General features: G+C 43.6%; 1 long non-coding RNA gene across 1 annotated transcript; it reads right to left on the reverse strand.

Moving 5' to 3' along the window:
* Nucleotides 1-627: 627 nt before the first annotated feature.
* Nucleotides 628-2,189, reverse strand: LOC128420688 (uncharacterized). The gene is made up of 2 exons (XR_008332082.1): nucleotides 2,096-2,189; nucleotides 628-973 (listed from the first exon to the last, which is right to left on the reverse strand). It is a non-coding gene; the product is annotated as an uncharacterized LOC128420688 (long non-coding RNA).
* Between the last annotated feature and the right edge of the window lie 6,351 nt (nucleotides 2,190-8,540).

Here is an 8,540-nt window from a genome sequence, read left to right on the forward strand (position 1 = left end):
GATGTCTGCCATTCTTCTTTCGTCGGAATTTCTTTTTGCTTCCATTTCCAAGAAAGGAGATTCTGACTAAACAAGAAGAATAACTATCTGACGGTAAGAGTTGTTTGACAGTGGAATGGACTCCCTCAGGAGATTGTGGATTCTCCTTCCTTGGAGGTTTTTAAGCAGAGGTTGGATGGCCATCTGTCATGGATGCTTTAGCTGAGATTCCTGTATTACAGGGGTTGGACTAGATGATTCTCAGGTTTCCTTCCAACGCTACAATTCTATGATTCTATGACTTTGCACAACTCAGTTCCTGGCAAGACCAGAGTTCTACTCCACCGTTCCCTGTCAGATATTCCCATTGACATTCATCCCACTCCGCAATCGTGACATATGTCTTTCCAGATGTTTAGGTTTTATCTTGCTCCTTTTAGCCATTTTTATCAGGGTCCATTGTCACAAACAGCGTCATAAATCCTCTGCCTTCTCTGCATCCAGCATCACTGAAGAAGCTCTGATAAGCATAATGCTCAAGATATATTAAGCCAGCCAAATAAATGCAACCGGAGCCCTTTTCTTCCTCCTCGCTGCTTGTTGGGGAGGCGCTATTATTTTTAATCCTGTGATTAATATGAGCCGGCACTACTGTATGGATTTATTATTGACCATATGCTCATTAATTGCCATTGCTTTCCCCCAAGTTACCACCCTGAACATCTGCAGCCTGAGCGTGTGGCTCCTTCTTCCATTGGCTTCGGGACGGCACACTAACCGCCTCTCCGATGGACACCGTGTCGGAGAGATGGCTGCAGAAACGTTCTCTCCAAAGGGCGATTAAAGGAAAGCAAGGGGGAAAGGCATGTTCTAAACCCAAACAAGGCAGAGGGAATCGTAATCCACGATGTTTCTCATCTGTTCCAGCTGGAGTGATTTTTTAATTGCAGGCTGCTACCGAGGCACCTCAAAAACAGCAGCTGTTGACAAAGGTCTAGGAGAGAGAGGGAGAGGCAGGATTAACTGTTAGGTTTCGGTACGCCGTAGAGCCAGTAGACAATCCTGAAAACCATGGGGAGAAGGGCAATGAGGCTAAACTGAGCTTCTCAGAGGGGATTTTGGCCAGTATAGCTTCTCATGTCATAAGTGTTGCAGGGGTGAAAACAGGCGACTTCTCTTTCTCAAAACCCTTAAAGATGCAGGACCCTTCTCTAAGAAGGGATAATAAATTATTATTATTATTATTATTATTATTATTATTATTATTATTATTATTATTATTACCCCACCAATCTGGCTGAGTTTCCCCAGCCACTCTGGGCAGTTCCCAACAGAATATTAAAAACATGGTAAAACATCAAACATTCAAAACTTCCCTGCAACAGGGCTGCCTTCAGATGTCTTCTAAAAGTCAGATAGTTGTTTATTTCCTTGACATCTGATGGAAGGGTGTTCCACAGGGTGGGTGCCATTACCAAGAAGGCCCTCTGCCTGGTTCCCTGTAACCTCAGTTCTCGCAGTGAGGGAACTGCCAGAAGGCCCTCGGCGCTGGACCTCGGTGTCCGGGCTGAAGGATGGGGGTGGAGACACTCCTTCAGGTATACTAGGCTGAGGTCATTGAGGGCTTTAAAGCTCAGCTCCAACACAGAAAGCAGCCTTGCTTTCTGTATGGCAGATGCAGAATGTGGAGACCTTGCATATGAGTGTCCCCAGCCCTACCATTAGGTAATGTGAGAGGGCCACCTCAGATGGTGGGTGGTAGGAGGGGCAGTGGCACAGCTCCTTGGCCATCCCCGGACAGCTGCTTCCAGCTGGTGTACCCAGCCCAACTCCATCCATATAAGTTGCAGGAACACTTGTGTGTATTTGGTGGCTCCACACACCACCACCAGCTACTGCTTTTCTGGATCTCTGCTTTAAATTGTGACCCCCCTCCCGGATTTTTAGTAAGTGTTTGCTTCCACCCCTTGGAATTTGACCTTGCACTTTGTGAGCCTGACTGGCCCCCTGATATACGCCAGAGCTTAGGGCGAGGAAGCAAGCTGGGAGATGGCTTGAACACAAGGTGAGAAAAGATCTGAATGAATGCAACCGAACACTGGTAAGGGCTGCTTACCGAGCCTATCTAGTGGCAGTGAAGGCAGCAAAGAAGGCATACTGTACTTTGCTGCCTCCATTGCATCCTCATTTTGTTGTCCAGCAGAGCTTTCCTGGTGTTATGTACTGAGTTGAATAGGATCCAAAATGCAGCAGTCTGATTGGTCCTAGAACAATAGGATTCAGAATGCAGCAGTCTGATTGGTCCTAGAACATTAGGATTCAGAATGCAGCAGTCTGATTGGTCCTAGAACAGTAGGACCCAGAATGCAGCAGTCTGATTGGTCCACAGGAGCCACCCAATCCAGCTCCAGGTGGAAGTGAATCCGCAACCTGATTGGCCTACAGGAGAATCCCGGAAATAGCCAATCACGTGCGGCCCATTGTGCAAATAATGTATATAAAGCAGACATTCTGGGGGAACTTCCATTCCTCCTCACCACTATGAGCTGAATAAAGAGCACGAAATCCACTCTCGACTCCGAGTATATTTCACCTGGGTTGTACAGGGCCTTTTACAGGCTGGTGCAAAGGAGGTGATAGAACAAACAGTAGCTTGCTGTGACTTGTTTGCAAAGCATTATGAGGATAAAAGTGCTTGCATCCACCAAGACCTTGACTCTGGTCTTATAGCAGATAAATCTCACGGGGTGTCCAGAGCACAGTCTAGTCCTGTTGTGTTGAATGTGTTTCAACTGGTAAGGCTCAAGGATGTGGACAACGTGCTCGGACCACTCAGGGTGACCACTTGCGCTCTAGGCCCTTGCCCCTCTTGGCTGATAAAAACCAGCAGTGAGGCAACAGCTGTTTTTGTGGTTTTATATCTTGATTTTATTCTGTGAACCGTCCTGAGACCCCCAGGTATAGGGCAGTATATAAATCAACCAATCAATCAAATAAATAAATAAATAAAGTGGACTCCATCTCAGGTCCTAGCCATGGTCCACACAGAGAGTTGAAAACGAAGCAATCAGTTAAAGGCAGAATGAACAAGAAATGGCAAAAATTGAAAGGAAGGAAGGAAGGAAGAATCGTTGTTTATTATATTTTTCTTTTTAAAAATTCTTGAGCTGGATTACTTTTTAAAAATAAAGACCCAAATAAAAAGTCCAGACACTCCTTGTCTTTGATTTTTGGCAACTATTCAGATGGTAACAAAGGGTGAGATTCAGCTAAGCTTCACTCAGAGTAAACCCATTGAAATGAATGGACCTAAATCCATTAATCATGTTCATTAATTTCAGCGGGGTCTACTGACCACAACTTCGTTGAACAACACCCACTGTTCTGCTAAAAAAACAAAACCTCTAGTAAGTCGAAGCTCTTTGTGACAAGGAGGGCGGTAATTTTATATGCAGATGAGATTAATAAATTAAGGACATTTGCCTGCATATAAATGAGAAGACAGCCAATTTATATCCCTAATCATAACTTTGATCTTCTTCTCCCCACAAACTTTTGCTAGGAATATTTTTCATGCAGACAGGTTTCCTCCCCAAAAGCCTGCTTAAAAAAAGGGGGGGGGAGAATATAGATGCTTTGAATATTCGTCACCCAATTATTTATAGCCATTGTCTAAAAAAGGGCTAATCTTTTCATGCTGTCAATGAGTGGGGAGGAAAGGCTTGGTATATATACCTCTCTCCAGCTGTATTTGTTTAGCTTAACAAAAGTGGAGGTGGCAGCTTGAGGGTGGGCCAAGAAGATATTAGAATTTATGAGGTTAAAAAGGAAAGTAATCTATAGGGAATCGGAGGTGAGAATATCTGCTCCAAGTGGGGGTATCTGGGTTGGAACGGTGATGGCAAGAATGATTTAACTTTGACATATCAATGAACAAAGCTGAATTTCCCGGGTTTTTCCTCTTTTTCTATTCCCCCACCGCCTGCTGGGCTGCTGGTTTGGTTCAATTTTTGAATGAATTAACTTTAATTGTGTTTTTACAGGGATAGATTTGCATCCTAATCGCACATTTTTCCAGCCACTCGAAAGGGTGTTATGGTGGGAGAGTGGCCTTTATAAGTACATACAAATATAAAATATATGAAAGACACATGAATATGTCATAGAATCATAGAATTGGAAGGGACCCCGGGGTCATCTAACCCAACCCCTGCAATGCAGAAAAAGCATCTATGGCAATGACCTGCACATGTTTGGGGGAAAGGTAGATACCGTCAAGAAATCTCTTTACATTTTCTAATTCCTAACCAATAAAAACACTTAGCGCTGCGCAATCCTGTGCCTGCATACTTAGAAGCTGTGTGCTCCTTGAACAAATATTATATGCTGACTGGCTTTATACCGTATTAGATTCAATGACTTTTATTGTCTTATAGTTCCCTTTTTTGTAAGCCATACCAACAGCCTTTTCTTATTGGGTGGCACATCATCCAATCAATCCATAAATACTGTCTCTGCTTAATGATAATATTAAGTAGATATTTAATTATTTCCACCACTGTGAGAAACAGGTTGATGGACTAGATGGGCCTTTGGCCAGATTCAGTAGGTCTCTTTCTTATTTATATATTTTTTAAAGTTCTTATTATTTATCTGATTTCTTGATCTACACCACAAATCTAAATTTCATTTCAAGTCAGTTAATTGAAATTGAATTGAAATACTTTATTGTCACCTGTACAACTTGTATACAGTGAGATTACACGAGCACCCCCCACTCAGCTCTCTTAGTCTTAATTCCCTTCGTTTACTGACTCACACCCACCAAACCCGAAAGTCAGTTGCCCTGTTGTTATCTTTTCATTCAGCAGCCTAACAGCCCATGGATAGAAGCTGCTCTTTACCCTGTTGGTGCGACTAATCATGCTTCTATATCTTCTGCCTGAGGGCAGGAGATCAAGGAAGTGCCGGCCAGGGTGTGAATCATCCCTGAGAATTTTCTTCACTCTCCTGAGGCAACATTCTTCCACTATTTCATCCAGCGGATTCACGGGACAGCCCATAATATCTTGTGCTGTATTCACCACCCTCTGTAGGCACTTCCTATCAGTTGATGTCAAACCAGCGTGCCACACTGTTATGCAGTATGAAAGGACACTTTTTTATTGTGGACCTTTTAATGCATTGTAGTTTCATGGAAGAAACCCTGGGCATGGTGACTTTGTGGAAGTTGTGCACCAGAGATGACTACATCTTCCTTGCTCTCCATTTTTCGGTTAAATTTTCCATTTTTGCTCTCAGGCAAAAATTCTTGAAGCGGATAGAAAAAGAGCAACACAACAAAGTCCACGATGAAATTTAAAAGAGAATGAAAAGCTGCAAAGAGACAAAGCAATATTTTCTCTTTTGTATAGACAAGCAACCAATAAACACACCATATAGCTATGGGAAAAGAAAGGGAAGCTTCGGTTCTTTGGTGAAATTTGACTGGCAATGTCAGGAATGGAAGGCCTTTGGTCTAGACCAGCACCATCATTTTTCTGTGCTTACGGCTCACTTTCAACAGACATTTGAGCACAGCCTGCCTCCTGGCCAGACTCGTTGCATATCTGTGCTGGAAGATGCCCAAAATGATAATAAACCATTAGCCACATGTCTTCCAAATCAGAGTCACACAGATTAATGGGATCACTCACCCTTCTTTCTTGCTTTTAATATCCTGTTCCTGTCCTTTACAGATGACTTTTAGACTCCCTCTGTATTATGTTATCTTGTGTTAATACGATAGAGCTCACCGGGATTTTGTCTCTCTCTTTCCCTCTAGCATTTGCAAGCAGAGACACTGAAAACGCTGTGCTTCGAGGCATAGGAAACCAACACTTCACATTTCAAAGGGAAATGTAGCATGCACAACTAGCTGGGTAGTGCAGACCTTGGCAAAGAATGGGCCCAAATCCATGCAAAGTTTATACCTTCAAGCCCCACTGCTTGCAAGGGGATGGGAGTTATCATTTGTATAGCCTTAACTCTCTCTGTGAAACCGATGGAAGTTAGCGTAAACATCAGGCAGTGTGGAAACTACCAGTCCTAGAGGCTCCTTGCACCTGGGATGTGGCGCATGCTGATGACAACATCTCAGATGCATGAAGCCACAGGCCAGGTAGTCCCCAGTGCATCTTGGGGACAATGCTACTGAAGTTCTCACCCTGGGCCAGCAGGGGGATACTGCAGATAGTTTTCACTCAGGTCCACATATGCAAATAAGGGATTGAAAGTGACGTTCAGTGATTGGATAGTTACAGAAAATGGTTACTGTTGCGTTCTAGTGTAGCTCTATATAAGCAGGCTGGCTGAACCCTTCAGTTCAGTTCTGTTCTGGCCTGTGAATAAACAAGAGTGTTTTAAGAATTGCTGTGTTGTCTGATATGTTCACCCACAACTTAACAGCTAAGGCCTTGGCTACCCCCAGAAAATGACGTTTCCCAGAGTTCTTGATTTTGGGGATTTGAGGCACCAGCAAGGAATGCTTAAAATCGAACAGAGAATAACGTTTTGGGAGAAATGGGGCTCAGATCATAATATGACTGAGCATCACAAAATGAGCAAGTTCTGTTCAGAGCCAGTTATGCGCCATCCCAATCTCTGAGTGGTGAGAGACAACGGGGGATACAAGTGCTTTTCTCATGGTTTGGTTTCCTTGGATTGAAGGTCAGTGGAATATAGTTTTATTTACACATACTGTAGGTACAACCTGGGCATAGGGACACAGGTGGCGCTGTGGTCTAAGCCACTGAGCCTAGGACTTCCCGATCGGAAGGTCGGCGGTTCGAGTCCCCGCGACGGGGTGAGCTCCCGTTGCTCGGTCCCAGCTCCTGCCAACCTAGCACAAAAGCACACCAAAGTGCAAGTACAGTGATACCTCAGGTTAAGAACTTAATTTGTTCTGGAGGTCCGTTCTTAACTTGAAACTGTTCTTAACCTGAGGTACCACTTTAGCTAATGGGGCCTCCCACTGCCATCGTGCCACTGCCACACGATTTCTGTTCTCATCCTGAGGTAAAGTTCTTAACCCGAGGTACTATTTCCGGGTTAGCGAAGTCTGTAACCTGAAGCGTCTGTAACCTGAAGCGTCTGTAACCCAAGATACCACTGTAGATAAATAGGTACCGCTCCAGCAGGAAGGTAAATGACGTTTCCGTGCGCTGCTCTGGTTTCGCCAGAAGTGGCTTAGTCATGCTGGCCACATGACCCAGAAAAACTGTCTGTGGACAAACATCAGCTCCTTCGGCCAGTAAAGCGAGATGAGCGCCACAACCCCAGAGTCGTTCGCGACTGGACTTAACTGTCAGGGGTCCTTTACCTTTACCTTTTACAACCTGGGCATAAGGTGGAGGGGCACACAGCATTAACACTCCAACAGAACTTGCTTCTCTGTTAGGTTTCCAGAGAAGCCTCCAAATCACACCTTTGGATCCAGTGCAGAAGAAGACATGTCTCTTGTCTCCAGCTTCCAACATCAGCCAACTTACACAAACATTATGCTACTGTTCTTCTACCTACCAGCCAGGTGAGGGGGTGAGGGAAAGGTCCATCCATTTGTTTCTATGGCAATGGAGTGCGTTCTTTTAAGATGCAGGTGTTGGATACATAACTGAGTGACTAAGGGCATTGCCTTGAGAAGGATATTAGTTTGACCTGTTCACCAGGTTCCCTCTTATACATTCCAGCCTCACAGAAACAGGATTGCAGGTTTGGAAGGGGCCCAGGGTTTCATCCAGACTGATCCCCCACAAATGCATAGCAATCCTGACATCAGTGATAACCGTATGCGTAATTGAAACAGAGACACTCCTGTTCCTATAAACCTCTGTTCTCAAACTAACAGGGAAGGGAAGTTTTTAATGTCTGATGTTTTATTGTATTTTTTTATATTATGTTGGGAGCCGCCCAGAGTGGCTGGGGCAGCCAGATGGGCAGCGTATAAATAAATTATTATTATTATTATTATTATTATTATTATTATTATTATTATTATTACTACTACTACTACTATTATAACATGCCACCCTACAACTATTTCAGATTGTTAAAGGCTCCAGGAAGATTCAGGACAGACAAAAAGAAAAGGTTCCCCCCCCAAAAAAAAGTACATCATTATACTATGGATTTTCTATCACAAGGTGTAATGCTAGCCACTAACTGTTAAGTGTAATTGTTTAATTGTACATTAAACATTGAAATGGAAAATAACTCTGTATTACTGCTAAATGCATAGCATGGAAACTTTCAGTGAAGCTAAACAAAGGAGTTGGAGAGAGCTTAACAGACTGGCAATTAACTTAGAATGTATCTCTGCTATTCTGTCACAAGGTGTTTAACTTTAGATCACAAGGGGAGTATTCAGTTGCAAATCTCCATTTTGTGTGAGCAGGTCTGTGTTGTCTCTCAAGCACCATAAAAGAAAGGTGTGCTAATGATCTCTCTCTCCAGGAGAAAACGCAGCCTCAGGCTGTTAGTAAAGCTTTTGAACCATATTTTTGGACTGGGCAATTTTTATTTCA

Source organism: Podarcis raffonei, chromosome 9 (genome assembly GCF_027172205.1).
Source record: "Podarcis raffonei isolate rPodRaf1 chromosome 9, rPodRaf1.pri, whole genome shotgun sequence".
NCBI classification, from domain to species: Eukaryota; Metazoa; Chordata; class Lepidosauria; order Squamata; family Lacertidae; genus Podarcis; species Podarcis raffonei.